The sequence below is a fragment of the Ascaphus truei genome, chromosome 8 (assembly GCF_040206685.1).
Source record: "Ascaphus truei isolate aAscTru1 chromosome 8, aAscTru1.hap1, whole genome shotgun sequence".
In the NCBI taxonomy this organism is placed as follows: Eukaryota; Metazoa; Chordata; class Amphibia; order Anura; family Ascaphidae; genus Ascaphus; species Ascaphus truei.
The window spans coordinates 80,737,094-80,753,027 of record NC_134490.1 but is presented as its reverse complement, the minus strand read 5'-3'; the positions used below and the strand labels follow the sequence as shown (position 1 = coordinate 80,753,027).

General features: G+C 38.1%; 1 long non-coding RNA gene across 1 annotated transcript in view; it reads left to right on the top strand.

Moving 5' to 3' along the window:
* Window positions 1-15,934, top strand: part of LOC142502047 (uncharacterized) — a 33,955-nt gene that overhangs the window by 16,993 nt on the left and 1,028 nt on the right. The window contains exon 2 of the long non-coding RNA XR_012803631.1: window positions 15,845-15,921. This is a non-coding gene — a long non-coding RNA (uncharacterized LOC142502047). The remainder of the gene's footprint in view (window positions 1-15,844; window positions 15,922-15,934) is intronic.

Genomic DNA, 15,934 nt, shown 5'->3' with positions numbered 1-15,934 from the left:
TCTCTTTGTCTTTCCATTTCCATGTCTCTTTGCACTTCCATGACTCTCTTTCCATGTCTCTTTTTCTTTCCATTTCCGTGTCTCTTTTTCTTTCCATGTCTGTCTCTTTCCATTTCCATGTCTCTGTCTCTTTCCATTTCCATGTCTCTTTCCATTTCCATGTCACTTTTTCTTTCCATTTCCATGTCTCTTTGCACTTCCATGACTCTCTTTCTTTCCATGTCTCTTTCCATTTCCATGCCTGTCTCTTTCCATTTCCATGTCTGTCTCTTTCCATTTCCATGTCTGTCTCTTTCCATTTCCATGTCTCTTTTTCTTTCCATTTCCATGTCTGTCTCTTTCCATTTCCATGTCTGTCTCTTTCCATTTCCATGTTTCTTTTGCTTTCCATTTCCATGTGTCTTTTTCTTTCCATTTCCATGTCTCTTTCCACTTCCATTTCTCTTTCTTTCAATTTCCATGTCTCTTTTTCTTTCTGTGTCTCTTTTTCTTTCCATTTCCATGTCTCTCTTTCTTTCCATGTCTGTCTCTTTCCATTTCCATGTCACTTTTTCTTTCCATTTCCATGTCTCTTTTTCTTTCCATTTCCATATCTCTCTTTCCGTCTCTCTCTCTTTCCATGTCTCTCTTTCTTTCCATGTCTGCTTCTTTCCATTTCCATGTCTGTCTCTTTCCATTTCCATGTCTCTTTCCATTTCCATGTCTCTTTTTCTATCCACTTCCATGTCTCTTTTTCTTTCAATTTCCATGTCTCTTTTTCTTTCCGCGTCTCTTTTTCTTTCCATGTCTCTGTCTCTTTCTTTCCATGTTTGTTTCTTTCCATTTCCATGTCTGTCTCTTTCCATTTCCATGTCTCTTTCCATTTCCATGTCTCTTTCCATTTCCATGTCTCTTTCCATTTCCATGTCTCTCACTTTCCATGTCTTTCTCTTTTTCTTTCCATTTCCATGTCTCTTTCCACATCCATGTCTGTCTCTTTCCATGTCTCTTTCCACTTCCATGTCTCTTTTTCTTTCAATTTCCATGTCTCTTTTTCTTTCTGTGTCTCTTTTTCTTTCCATTTCCATGTCTCTCTTTCTTTCCATTTCCATGTCTGTCTCTTTCCATTTCTATGTCTCTTTTTCTTTCCATTTCCATGTCTCTCTTTCTCTCTCTTTTCGTCTCTCTCTTTCCATGTCCATGTCTCTTTTTCTTTCCATGTCTCTTTTTCTTTCCATTTCCATGTCTCTCTTTCTTTCCATGTCTCTTTGTCTTTCCATTTCCGTGTCTCTTTTTCTTTCCATTTCCATGTCTGTCTCTTTCTATTTCCATATCTCTTTCTCTCTCTTTCCGTCTCTCTCTCTTTCCATTTCCGTGTCTGTTTTTCTTTCCATGTCTCTTTTTCTTTCCATGTCTCTTTTTCTTTCCATTTCCATGTCTCTTTTTCTTTCCATTTCCATGTCTCTTTTTCTTTCCACTTCCATGTCTCTTTTTCATTCCACTTCCATGTCTCTTTTTCATTCCACTTCCATGTCTCTTTTTCTTTCCACTTCCATGTCTCTTTTTCTTTCCACTTCCATGTCTCTTTTTCTTTCCACTTCCATGTCTCTTTTTCTTTCCACTTCCATGTCTTTTTTTCTTTCCATGTCTGTCTCTTTCCATTTCCATGGTTCTTTCCATTTCCATGTCTCTTTCCATTTCCATGTCTTTCTCTTTTTCTTTCCATTTCCATGTCTCTTTTTCTTTCCACTTCCATGTCTCTTTTTCTTTCCACTTCCATGTCTCCTTCCACTTCCATGTCTGTCTCTTTCCATTTCCATGTCTGTCTCTTTCCATGTCTCTTTCCATTTCCATGTCTGTCTCTTTCCATTTCCATGTCTGTTTCTTTCCATTTCCATGTCTGTCTCTTTCCATTTCCATGTCTTTTTTTTCCCATTTCCATATCTCTCTTTCTTTCTACTTCCATGTCTCTTTTTCTTTCCATTTCCATGTCTCTCTTTCTCTCTCTTTCCATGTCTCTCTCTCTTTCCATGTCTCTTTTTCTTTCCATTTCCATGTCTCTCTCTTTCCATGTCTCTTTTTCTTTCAATTTCCATGTCTCTTTTTCTTTCCGTGTCTCTTTTTCTTTCCATTTCCATGTCTCTCTTTCTTTCCATGTCTGTCTCTTTCCATTTCCATGTCACTTTTTCTTTCCATTTCCATGTCTCTCTCTTTCCATGTCTCTTTTTCTTTCCACTTCCATGTCTCTTTTTCTTTCCACTTCCATGTCTCTTTTTCTTTCCATTTCCATGTCTCTTTTTCTTTCCACTTCCATGTCTCTATTTCTTTCAATTTCCATGTCTCTTTTTCTTTCCATGTCTCTGTCTCTTTCTTTCCATGTCTGTTTCTTTCCATTTCCATGTCTGTCTCTTTCCATTTCCATGTCTCTTTCCATTTCCATGTCTCTTTCCACTTCCATGTCTCTTTCCACTTCCATGTCTGTCTCTTTCCATGTCTCTTTCCACTTCCATGTCTCTTTTTCTTTCAATTTCCATGTCTCTTTTTCTTTCTGTGTCTCTTTTTCTTTCCATTTCCATGTCTCTCTTTCTTTCCATGTCTGTCTCTTTCCATTTCCATGTCTGTCTCTTTCCATTTCCATGTCACTTTTTCTTTCCATTTCCATGTCTCTTTTTCTTTCCATTTCCATATTTCTCTTTCCGTCTCTCTCTCTCTTTCCATGTCTCTCTTTCCATTTCTGTGTCTCTTTTTCTTTCCATGTCTCTTTTTCTTTCCATTTCCATGTCTCTTTTTCTTTCCACTTCCATGTCTCTTTCCACTTCCATGTCTGTCTCTTTCCATTTCCATGTCTGTCTCTTTCCATTTCCATGTCTTTTTTTTCCATTTCCATATCTCTCTTTCTTTCCACTTTCATGTCTCTTTTTCTTTTCATGTCACTTTTTCTTTCCATGTCTCTTTTTCTTTCCATTTCCATATCTCTCTCTCTTTCCATGTCTTTCCATTTCCATGTCTCTGTCTCTTTCCATTTCCATGTCTGTCTCTTTCCATGTCTCTTTCCATTTCCATGTCTCTTTTTCTTTCCATTTCCATGTCTCTTTTTCTTTCCATATCTCTCATTCTTTCCATTACTATGTCTCTTTTTCTTTCCATTTCCGTGTCTCTTTTTCTTTCCATGTCTCTTTTTCTTTCCATTACCATGTCTCTTTTTCTTTCCATTTCCATGTCTCTCTTTCTCTCTCTTTCCGTCTCTCTCTCTTTCTATGTCTCTCTTTCCATTTCCGTGTCTCTTTTTCTTTACATTTCCATGTCTCTCTTTCCGTCTCTCTCTCTTTCTATGTCTCTCTTTCCATTTCCATGTCTGTCTCTTTACATTTCCACGTCTGTCTCTTTACATTTCCATATCTGTCTCTTTCCATTTCCATGTCTCTTTCCATTTCCATGTCTCTTTCCATTTCCATGTCTATTTCCATTTCTCTGTCTCTTTCCATGTTTCTCTCTCTCTTTCCATGTCTCTTTTTCTTTACATCTCTCTTTTTCTTTCCACTTCCATGTCTCTTTTTCTTTCCACTTCCATATCTCTTTTTCTTTCCACTTCCATGTCTCTCTCTTTCCATGTCTGTCACTTTCTCTTTCCATTTCTGTCTCTTTCGCTTTTCATGTCTGTCTCTTTCCATTTCCATGTCTGTCTCTTTCCATTTCCATGTCTCTCTCTCTCTTTCCATGTCTCTATCTCTCTTTACATCTCTCTTTTTCTTTACATCTTTTTTTTCCACTTCCATGTCTCTTTTTCTTTCCACTTCCATGTCTCTCTCTCTTTCCATGTCTCTCCCTCTTTCTATGTCTCTCTCTCTTTCCATGTCTCTCTCTCTTTCCATGTCTCTCGCTCTTTCCATGTCTCTCGCTCTTTCCATGTCTCTCGCTCTTTCCATGTTACTTTTCCTTTCCATTTCCATGTCTCTTTTCCTTTCCATTTCCATGTCTCTTTTCCTTTCCATGTCTCTTTTTGTTTCCATTTCCATGTCTCTTTTTCTTTCCATTTCCATGTCTCTTTTTCTTTCCACTTCCATGTCTGTCTCTTTCCATGTCTCTTTCCACTTCCATGTCTCTTTTTCTTTCAATTTCCATGTCTCTTTTTCTTTCTGTGTCTCTTTTTCTTTCCATTTCCATGTCTCTCTTTCTTTCCATGTCTGTCTCTTTCCATTTCCATGTCTGTCTCTTTCCATTTCCATGTCACTTTTTCTTTCCATTTCCATGTCTCTTTTTCTTTCCATTTCCATATTTCTCTTTCCGTCTCTCTCTCTCTTTCCATGTCTCTCTTTCCATTTCTGTGTCTCTTTTTCTTTCCATGTCTCTTTTTCTTTCCATTTCCATGTCTCTTTTTCTTTCCACTTCCATGTCTCTTTCCACTTCCATGTCTGTCTCTTTCCATTTCCATGTCTGTCTCTTTCCATTTCCATGTCTTTTTTTTCCATTTCCATATCTCTCTTTCTTTCCACTTTCATGTCTCTTTTTCTTTTCATGTCACTTTTTCTTTCCATGTCTCTTTTTCTTTCCATTTCCATATCTCTCTCTCTTTCCATGTCTTTCCATTTCCATGTCTCTGTCTCTTTCCATTTCCATGTCTGTCTCTTTCCATGTCTCTTTCCATTTCCATGTCTCTTTTTCTTTCCATTTCCATGTCTCTTTTTCTTTCCATATCTCTCATTCTTTCCATTACTATGTCTCTTTTTCTTTCCATTTCCGTGTCTCTTTTTCTTTCCATGTCTCTTTTTCTTTCCATTACCATGTCTCTTTTTCTTTCCATTTCCATGTCTCTCTTTCTCTCTCTTTCCGTCTCTCTCTCTTTCTATGTCTCTCTTTCCATTTCCGTGTCTCTTTTTCTTTACATTTCCATGTCTCTCTTTCCGTCTCTCTCTCTTTCTATGTCTCTCTTTCCATTTCCATGTCTGTCTCTTTACATTTCCACGTCTGTCTCTTTACATTTCCATATCTGTCTCTTTCCATTTCCATGTCTCTTTCCATTTCCATGTCTCTTTCCATTTCCATGTCTATTTCCATTTCTCTGTCTCTTTCCATGTTTCTCTCTCTCTTTCCATGTCTCTTTTTCTTTACATCTCTCTTTTTCTTTCCACTTCCATGTCTCTTTTTCTTTCCACTTCCATATCTCTTTTTCTTTCCACTTCCATGTCTCTCTCTTTCCATGTCTGTCACTTTCTCTTTCCATTTCTGTCTCTTTCGCTTTTCATGTCTGTCTCTTTCCATTTCCATGTCTGTCTCTTTCCATTTCCATGTCTCTCTCTCTCTTTCCATGTCTCTATCTCTCTTTACATCTCTCTTTTTCTTTACATCTTTTTTTTCCACTTCCATGTCTCTTTTTCTTTCCACTTCCATGTCTCTCTCTCTTTCCATGTCTCTCCCTCTTTCTATGTCTCTCTCTCTTTCCATGTCTCTCTCTCTTTCCATGTCTCTCTCTCTTTCCATGTCTCTCGCTCTTTCCATGTCTCTCGCTCTTTCCATGTCTCTCGCTCTTTCCATGTTACTTTTCCTTTCCATTTCCATGTCTCTTTTCCTTTCCATTTCCATGTCTCTTTTCCTTTCCATGTCTCTTTTTGTTTCCATTTCCATGTCTCTTTTTCTTTCCATTTCCATGTCTCTTTTTCTTTCCACTTCCATGTCTCTTTTTCTTTCCGTGTCTCTTTCCATTTCCATGTCTCTTTCCAGTAATATGTCTGTCTCTTTACATTTCCATGTCTGTCTCTTTACATTTCCATGTCTGTCTCTTTACATTTCCATGTCTCTTTACATTTCCATGTCTTTTTCCATTTCCATGTCTCTTTCCATTTCCATGTCTGTCTCTTTCCATTTCCATGTCTCTTTCCATTTCCATGTCTCTCTCACTTTCCATGTCTCTTTCCATTTCCATGTTTCTCTTTTTCTTTCCATTTCCATGTATCTTTTTCGTTCAACTTCCATGTCTATTTCCATTTCTCTGTCTCTTTCCATGTGTCTCTCTCTCTTTCCATGTCTCTTTTTCTTTACATCTATCTTTTTCTTTCCACTTCCATGTCTCTTTTCCTTTCCATGTCTCTTTTTGTATCCATTTCCATGTCTCTTTTTGTTTCCATTTCCATGTCTCTTTTTCTTTCCACTTCCATGTCTCTTTTTCTTTCCGTGTCTCTTTCCATTTCCATGTCTCTTTCCAGTAACATGTCTGTCTTTTTCCATTTCCATGTCTGTCTCTTTCCATTTCCATGTCTGTCTCTTTCCATTTCCATGTCTCTTTCCATTTCCATGTCTCTTTCCATTTCCATGTCTCTTTCCATTTCCATGTCTCTTTCCATTTCCATAACCCTCTCACTTTCCATGTCTCTTTCCATTTCCATGTTTCTCTTTTTCTTTCCATTTCCATGTATCTTTTTCGTTCAACTTCCATGTCTATTTCCATTTCTCTCTCTCTTTCCATGTCTCTTTTTCTTTACATCTCTCTTTTTCTTTCCACTTCCATGTCTCTTTTTCTTTCCACTTCCATGTCTCTTTGTCTTTCCATTTCTGTCTCTTTCGCTTTTCATGTCTGTCTCTTTCCATTTCCATGTCTGTCTCTTTCCATTTCCATGTCTGTCTCTTTCCGTTTCCATGTCTGTCTCTTTCCGTTTCCATGTCTGTCTCTTTCCGTTTCCATGTCTCTCCCTCTTTCCATTTCTCTCTCTCTTTCCATGTCTCTCTCTTTCCATGTCTCTCTCTTTCCATGTCTCTGTCTCTTTCCATTTCCATGTCTCTTTCCATTTCCATGTCTCTTTCCATTTCCACGTCTCTTTCCATTTCCACGTCTCTTTCCATTTCCACGTCTCTTTCCATTTCCATGTCTCTGTCTCTTTCCATTTCAATGTCTGTCTCTTTCCATTTCAATGTCTGTCTCTTTCCATTTCCATGTCTCTTTCCATTTCCATGTCTCTTTCCATGTCTCTTTCCATGTCTCTGTCTCTTTCCATTTCCATGTCTCTTTGTCTTTCCATTTCCATGTCTCTTTGCACTTCCATGACTCTCTTTCCATGTCTCTTTTTCTTTCCATTTCCGTGTCTCTTTTTCTTTCCATGTCTGTCTCTTTCCATTTCCATGTCTCTGTCTCTTTCCATTTCCATGTCACTTTTTCTTTCCATTTCCATGTCTCTTTGCACTTCCATGACTCTCTTTCTTTCCATGTCTCTTTCCATTTCCATGCCTGTCTCTTTCCATTTCCATGTCTGTCTCTTTCCATTTCCATGTCTGTCTCTTTCCATTTCCATGTCTGTCTCTTTCCATTTCCATGTCTGTCTCTTTCCATTTCCATGTCTGTCTCTTTCCATTTCCATGTCTGTCTCTTTCCATTTCCATGTTTCTTTTGCTTTCCATTTCCATGTCTCTTTTCCTTTCCATTTCCATGTCTCTTTTTCTTTCCATTTCCATGTGTCTTTTTCTTTCCACTTCCATGTCTCTTTCCACTTCCATTTCTCTTTCTTTCAATTTCCATGTCTCTTTTTCTTTCTGTGTCTCTTTTTCTTTCCATTTCCATGTCTCTCTTTCTTTCCATGTCTGTCTCTTTCCATTTCCATGTCACTTTTTCTTTCCATTTCCATGTCTCTTTTTCTTTCCATTTCCATATCTCTCTTTCCGTCTCTCTCTCTTTCCATGTCTCTCTTTCTTTCCATGTCTGCTTCTTTCCATTTCCATGTCTGTCTCTTTCCATTTCCATGTCTCTTTCCATTTCCATGTCTCTTTTTCTATCCACTTCCATGTCTCTTTTTCTTTCAATTTCCATGTCTCTTTTTCTTTCCGCGTCTCTTTTTCTTTCCATGTCTCTGTCTCTTTCTTTCTATGTTTGTTTCTTTCCATTTCCATGTCTGTCTCTTTCCATTTCCATGTCTCTTTCCATTTCCATGTCTCTTTCCATTTCCATGTCTCTTTCCATTTCCATGTCTCTCACTTTCCATGTCTTTCTCTTTTTCTTTCCATTTCCATGTCTCTTTTTCTTTCCACTTCCATGTCTCTTTCCACTTCCATGTCTGTCTCTTTCCATGTCTCTTTCCACTTCCATGTCTCTTTTTCTTTCAATTTCCATGTCTCTTTTTCTTTCTGTGTCTCTTTTTCTTTCCATTTCCATGTCTCTCTTTCTTTCCATTTCCATGTCTGTCTCTTTCCATTTCTATGTCTCTTTTTCTTTCCATTTCCATGTCTCTTTTTCTTTCCATTTCCATGTCTCTCTTTCTCTCTCTTTTCGTCTCTCTCTTTCCATGTCCATGTCTCTTTTTCTTTCCATGTCTCTCTTTCCATTTCCATGTCTCTTTGTCTTTCCATTTCCGTGTCTCTTTTTCTTTCCATTTCCATGTCTGTCTCTTTCTATTTCCATATCTCTTTCTCTCTCTTTCCGTCTCTCTCTCTTTCCATTTCCGTGTCTGTTTTTCTTTCCATGTCTCTTTTTCTTTCCATGTCTCTTTTTCTTTCCATTTCCATGTCTCTTTTTCTTTCCATTTCCATGTCTTTTTTTCTTTCCACTTCCATGTCTCTTTTTCATTCCACTTCCATGTCTCTTTTTCATTCCACTTCCATGTCTCTTTTTCTTTCCACTTCCATGTCTCTTTTTCTTTCCACTTCCATGTCTCTTTTTCTTTCCACTTCCATGTCTCTTTTTCTTTCCACTTCCATGTCTTTTTTTCTTTCCATTTCCATGTCTCTTTCCATTTCCATGTCTGTCTCTTTCCATTTCCATGGCTCTTTCCATTTCCATGTCTCTTTCCATTTCCATGTCTTTCTCTTTTTCTTTCCATTTCCATGTCTCTTTTTCTTTCCACTTCCATGTCTCTTTTTCTTTCCACTTCCATGTCTCCTTCCACTTCCATGTCTGTCTCTTTCCATTTCCATGTCTGTCTCTTTCCATGTCTCTTTCCATTTCCATGTCTGTCTCTTTCCAATTCCATGTCTGTTTCTTTCCATTTCCATGTCTGTCTCTTTCCATTTCCATGTCTTTTTTTTTCCCATTTCCATATCTCTCTTTCTTTCTACTTCCATGTCTCTTTTTCTTTCCATTTCCATGTCTCTCTTTCTCTCTCTTTCCATGTCTCTCTCTTTCCATGTCTCTTTTTCTTTCAATTTCCATGTCTCTTTTTCTTTCCGTGTCTCTTTTTCTTTCCATTTCCATGTCTCTCTTTCTTTCCATGTCTGTCTCTTTCCATTTCCATGTCTGTCTCTTTCCATTTCCATGTCACTTTTTCTTTCCATTTCCATGTCTCTCTCTTTCCATGTCTCTTTTTCTTTCCACTTCCATGTCTCTTTTTCTTTCCACTTCCATGTCTCTTTTTCTTTCCATTTCCATGTCTCTTTTTCTTTCCACTTCCATGTCTCTTTTTCTTTCAATTTCCATGTCTCTTTTTCTTTCCATGTCTCTGTCTCTTTCTTTCCATGTCTGTTTCTTTCCATTTCCATGTCTGTCTCTTTCCATTTCCATGTCTCTTTCCATTTCCATGTCTCTTTCCACTTCCATGTCTCTTTCCACTTCCATGTCTGTCTCTTTCCATGTCTCTTTCCACTTCCATGTCTCTTTTTCTTTCAATTTCCATGTCTCTTTTTCTTTCTGTGTCTCTTTTTCTTTCCATTTCCATGTCTCTCTTTCTTTCCATGTCTGTCTCTTTCCATTTCCATGTCTGTCTCTTTCCATTTCCATGTCACTTTTTCTTTCCATTTCCATGTCTCTTTTTCTTTCCATTTCCATATTTCTCTTTCCGTCTCTCTCTCTCTTTCCATGTCTCTCTTTCCATTTCTGTGTCTCTTTTTCTTTCCATGTCTCTTTTTCTTTCCATTTCCATGTCTCTTTTTCTTTCCACTTCCATGTCTCTTTCCACTTCCATGTCTGTCTCTTTCCATTTCCATGTCTGTCTCTTTCCATTTCCATGTCTTTTTTTTCCATTTCCATATCTCTCTTTCTTTCCACTTTCATGTCTCTTTTTCTTTTCATGTCACTTTTTCTTTCCATGTCTCTTTTTCTTTCCATTTCCATATCTCTCTCTCTTTCCATGTCTTTCCATTTCCATGTCTCTGTCTCTTTCCATTTCCATGTCTGTCTCTTTCCATGTCTCTTTCCATTTCCATGTCTCTTTTTCTTTCCATTTCCATGTCTCTTTTTCTTTCCATATCTCTCATTCTTTCCATTACTATGTCTCTTTTTCTTTCCATTTCCGTGTCTCTTTTTCTTTCCATGTCTCTTTTTCTTTCCATTACCATGTCTCTTTTTCTTTCCATTTCCATGTCTCTCTTTCTCTCTCTTTCCGTCTCTCTCTCTTTCTATGTCTCTCTTTCCATTTCCGTGTCTCTTTTTCTTTACATTTCCATGTCTCTCTTTCCGTCTCTCTCTCTTTCTATGTCTCTCTTTCCATTTCCATGTCTGTCTCTTTACATTTCCACGTCTGTCTCTTTACATTTCCATATCTGTCTCTTTCCATTTCCATGTCTCTTTCCATTTCCATGTCTCTTTCCATTTCCATGTCTCTTTCCATTTCCATGTCTCTTTCCATTTCCATGTCTATTTCCATTTCTCTGTCTCTTTCCATGTTTCTCTCTCTCTTTCCATGTCTCTTTTTCTTTACATCTCTCTTTTTCTTTCCACTTCCATGTCTCTTTTTCTTTCCACTTCCATATCTCTTTTTCTTTCCACTTCCATGTCTCTCTCTTTCCATGTCTGTCACTTTCTCTTTCCATTTCTGTCTCTTTCGCTTTTCATGTCTGTCTCTTTCCATTTCCATGTCTGTCTCTTTCCATTTCCATGTCTCTCTCTCTCTTTCCATGTCTCTATCTCTCTTTACATCTCTCTTTTTCTTTACATCTTTTTTTTCCACTTCCATGTCTCTTTTTCTTTCCACTTCCATGTCTCTCTCTCTTTCCATGTCTCTCCCTCTTTCTATGTCTCTCTCTCTTTCCATGTCTCTCTCTCTTTCCATGTCTCTCTCTCTTTCCATGTCTCTCGCTCTTTCCATGTCTCTCGCTCTTTCCATGTCTCTCGCTCTTTCCATGTTACTTTTCCTTTCCATTTCCATGTCTCTTTTCCTTTCCATGTCTCTTTTTGTTTCCATTTCCATGTCTCTTTTTCTTTCCATTTCCATGTCTCTTTTTCTTTCCACTTCCATGTCTCTTTTTCTTTCCGTGTCTCTTTCCATTTCCATGTCTCTTTACATTTCCATGTCTGTCTCTTTACATTTCCATGTCTGTCTCTTTACATTTCCATGTCTGTCTCTTTACATTTCCATGTCTCTTTACATTTCCATGTCTTTTTCCATTTCCATGTCTCTTTCCATTTCCATGTCTGTCTCTTTCCATTTCCATGTCTCTTTCCATTTCCATGTCTCTCTCACTTGCCATGTCTCTTTCCATTTCCATGTTTCTCTTTTTCTTTCCATTTCCATGTATCTTTTTCGTTCAACTTCCATGTCTATTTCCATTTCTCTGTCTCTTTCCATGTGTCTCTCTCTCTTTCCATGTCTCTTTTTCTTTACATCTATCTTTTTCTTTCCACTTCCATGTCTCTTTTCCTTTCCATGTCTCTTTTTGTTTCCATTTCCATGTCTCTTTTTGTTTCCATTTCCATGTCTCTTTTTCTTTCCACTTCCATGTCTCTTTTTCTTTCCGTGTCTCTTTCCATTTCCATGTCTCTTTCCAGTAACATGTCTGTCTTTTTCCATTTCCATGTCTGTCTCTTTCCATTTCCATGTCTGTCTCTTTCCATTTCCATGTCTCTTTCCATTTCCATGTCTCTTTCCATTTCCATGTCTCTTTCCATTTCCATAACCCTCTCACTTTCCATGTCTCTTTCCATTTCCATGTTTCTCTTTTTCTTTCCATTTCCATGTATCTTTTTCGTTCAACTTCCATGTCTATTTCCATTTCTCTCTCTCTTTCCATGTCTCTTTTTCTTTACATCTCTCTTTTTCTTTCCACTTCCATGTCTCTTTTTCTTTCCACTTCCATGTCTCTTTGTCTTTCCATTTCTGTCTCTTTCGCTTTTCATGTCTGTCTCTTTCCATTTCCATGTCTGTCTCTTTCCATTTCCATGTCTGTCTCTTTCCGTTTCCATGTCTGTCTCTTTCCGTTTCCATGTCTGTCTCTTTCCGTTTCCATGTCTCTCCCTCTTTCCATTTCTCTCTCTCTTTCCATGTCTCTCTCTTTCCATGTCTCTCTCTTTCCATGTCTCTGTCTCTTTCCATTTCCATGTCTCTTTCCATTTCCATGTCTCTTTCCATTTCCACGTCTCTTTCCATTTCCACGTCTCTTTCCATTTCCACGTCTCTTTCCATTTCCATGTCTCTGTCTCTTTCCATTTCAATGTCTGTCTCTTTCCATTTCCATGTCTCTTTCCATTTCCATGTCTCTTTCCATGTCTCTTTCCATGTCTCTGTCTCTTTCCATTTCCATGTCTCTTTGTCTTTCCATTTCCATGTCTCTTTGCACTTCCATGACTCTCTTTCCATGTCTCTTTTTCTTTCCATTTCCGTGTCTCTTTTTCTTTCCATGTCTGTCTCTTTCCATTTCCATGTCTCTGTCTCTTTCCATTTCCATGTCTCTTTCCATTTCCATGTCACTTTTTCTTTCCATTTCCATGTCTCTTTGCACTTCCATGACTCTCTTTCTTTCCATGTCTCTTTCCATTTCCATGCCTGTCTCTTTCCATTTCCATGTCTGTCTCTTTCCATTTCCATGTCTGTCTCTTTCCATTTACATGTCTGTCTCTTTCCATTTCCATGTCTGTCTCTTTCCATTTCCATGTCTGTCTCTTTCCATTTCCATGTTTCTTTTGCTTTCCATTTCCATGTCTCTTTTCCTTTCCATTTCCATGTCTCTTTTTCTTTCCATTTCCATGTCTCTTTTTCTTTCCATGTCTCTGTCTCTTTCCATTTCCATGTCTGTCTCTTTCCATTTCCATGTCTCTTTTTCTTTCCATTTCCATGTCTCTCTTTCTCTCTCTTTTTGTCTTTCTCTCTTTCCATGTCTCTCTTTCCATTTCCGTGTCTCTTTTTCTTTCCATGTCTCTTTTTCTTTCCATTTCCATGTCTCTCTTTATTTCCATGTCTCTTTCCGTGTCTCTGTCTCTTTCCATGTCTCCGTGTCTCTGTCTCTTTCCGTGTCTCTGTCTCTTTCCGTGTCTCTCTCTCTTTCCGTGTGTCTCTCTCTTTCCGTGTCTCTCTCTCTTTCCGTGTCTCTCTCTCTTTCCATGTCTATTTTTCTTTCCACTTCCATGTCTCTTTTTCTTTCCATGTCTCTTTTTCTTTCCACTTCCATGTCCCTTTTTCTTTCAATTTCCAGGTCTCTTTTTCTTTCCGTGTCTCTTTTTCTTTCCATGTCTCTGTCTCTTTCTTTCCATGTCTGTTTCTTTCCATTTCCATGTCTCTTTCCATTTCCATGTCTCTTTCCATTTCCATGTCTCTTTCCATTTCCATGTCTCTCTCACTTTCCATGTCTCTCTCACTTTCCATGTCTTTATCTTTTTCTTTCGATTTCCATGTCTCGTTCTCTTTCCATTTCCATGTCTCTTTCCATTTCCACGTCTCTTTCCATTTCCACGTCTCTTTCCATTTCCATGTCTCTGTCTCTTTCCATTTCAATGTCTGTCTCTTTCCATTTCAATGTCTGTCTCTTTCCATTTCCATGTCTCTTTCCATTTCCATGTCTCTTTCCATTTCCATGTCTCTTTCCATGTCTCTGTCTCTTTCCATTTCCATGTCTCTGTCTCTTTCCATGTCTCTTTGTCTTTCCATTTCCATGTCTCTTTGCACTTCCATGACTCTCTTTCCATGTCTCTTTTTCTTTCCATTTCCGTGTCTCTTTTTCTTTCCATGTCTGTCTCTTTCCATTTCCATGTCTCTGTCTCTTTCCATTTCCATGTCTCTTTCCATTTCCATGTCACTTTTTCTTTCCATTTCCATGTCTCTTTGCACTTCCATGACTCTCTTTCTTTCCATGTCTCTTTCCATTTCCATGCCTGTCTCTTTCCATTTCCATGTCTGTCTTTTTCCATTTCCATGTCTGTCTCTTTCCATTTCCATGTCTGTCTCTTTCCATTTCCATGTCTGTCTCTTTCCATTTCCATGTCTGTCTCTTTCCATTTCCATGTTTCTTTTGCTTTCCATTTCCATGTCTCTTTTCCTTTCCATTTCCATGTCTCTTTTTCTTTCCATTTCCATGTCTCTTTTTCTTTCCATGTCTCTGTCTCTTTCCATTTCCATGTCTGTCTCCATTTCCATGTCTCTTTTTCTTTCCATTTCCATGTCTCTCTTTCTCTCTCTTTTTGTCTTTCTTTCTTTCCATGTCTCTCTTTCCATTTCCGTGTCTCTTTTTCTTTCCATTTCCATGTCTCTCTTTATTTCCATGTCTCTTTCCGTGTCTCTGTCTCTTTCCATGTCTCCGTGTCTCTGTCTCTTTCCGTGTCTCTCTCTCTTTCCGTGTCTCTCTCTCTTTCCATGTCTATTTTTCTTTCCACTTCCATGTCCCTTTTTCTTTCAATTTCCAGGTCTCTTTTTCTTTCCGTGTCTCTTTTTCTTTCCATGTCTCTGTCTCTTTCTTTCCATGTCTGTTTCTTTCCATTTCCATGTCTCTTTCCATTTCCATGTCTCTTTCCATTTCCATGTCTCTTTCCATTTCCATGTCTCTCTCACTTTCCATGTCTCTCTCACTTTCCATGTCTTTATCTTTTTCTTTCGATTTCCATGTCTCGTTTTCTTTCCATTTCCATGTCTCTTTCCACTTCCATGTCTGTCTCTTTCCATGTCTCTTTCCACTTCCATGTCTCTTTTTCTTTCAATTTCCATGTCTCTTTTTCTTTCCATTTCCATATCTCTCTCTTTCTGTCTCTCTTTCCATTTCCGTGTCTTTTTCTTTCCATGTCTCTTTTTCTTTCCATTTCCATGTCTCTCTTTCTTTCCATGTCTCTTTTTCTTTCCATGTCTCTGTCTCTTTCCTTTTCCATGTCTGTCTCTTTCCATTTCCATGTCTCCTTTTCTTTCCATTTCCATGTCTCTTTTTCTTTCCATATCTCTCTCTCTTTCTGTCTCTCTTTCCATGTCTCTTTCCATTTCTGTGTCTCGTTTTCTTTCCATTTCCATGTCTCTCTTTCTTTTCATGTCTCTTTTTCTTTCCATGTCTCTGTCTCTTTCCATGTCTCTCTTTCTTTCCATGTCTCTGTCTCTTTCCATGTCTCTGTCTCTTTCCATGTCTCTGTCCCTTTCCATGTCTCTGTCCCTTTCCATGTCTCTGTCCCTTTCAATGTCTCTGCCTCTTTCAATGTCTCTGTCTCTTTCCATGTCTCTGTCTCTTTCCATTTCCATGTCTCTTTTCATTTCCATGTCTTTCTCTTTTTCCATCAAGAAAATGTGCGACCGTTCCCTGTGTTTCACATTTGGAGGATTTGGATGATGTGGCAGAAGATGGAGAAAGAGAGATATAAGAGCACTTTGACGGTGATGTTGGTGCTACTGATGAGGATAGTAGTCAAGAGGATAGTGGTCAAAATGATGGTAGTATAGTGGATAGTAGTCAAGTGGATAGTAGTCAAGAGGATGATAGTGAAGAGGATGATAGTGAAGAGGGTGATGACATTATCACGAAGATTGATGAGTATCAGGTGTGTATCGCATGACTACATTCAGGTTATTGGATGTTAATGGGAAAGGTTTGTCATGCCTTTATAGTCAATGCCAAGTGACTCTTTTGAAAGTCTGTGATAGAATCAATATTTTGGCTAAAACACTAAACGCACACAGTAATCTGCTTTTAATTTTTTTCATTTTTGTAGATTTTTATTTATTTATTTTCCCCCCGAGTGTGTAATTTATTTTTTGTATTCTGTTGATCTTAGAAACTGCCGGACATTGTAGAAGATCTGAACACGAAGCTGGTTAAAGCTCATGCCATGCAACGCGAAAACGACTTTAGGTAAAAAAAATTA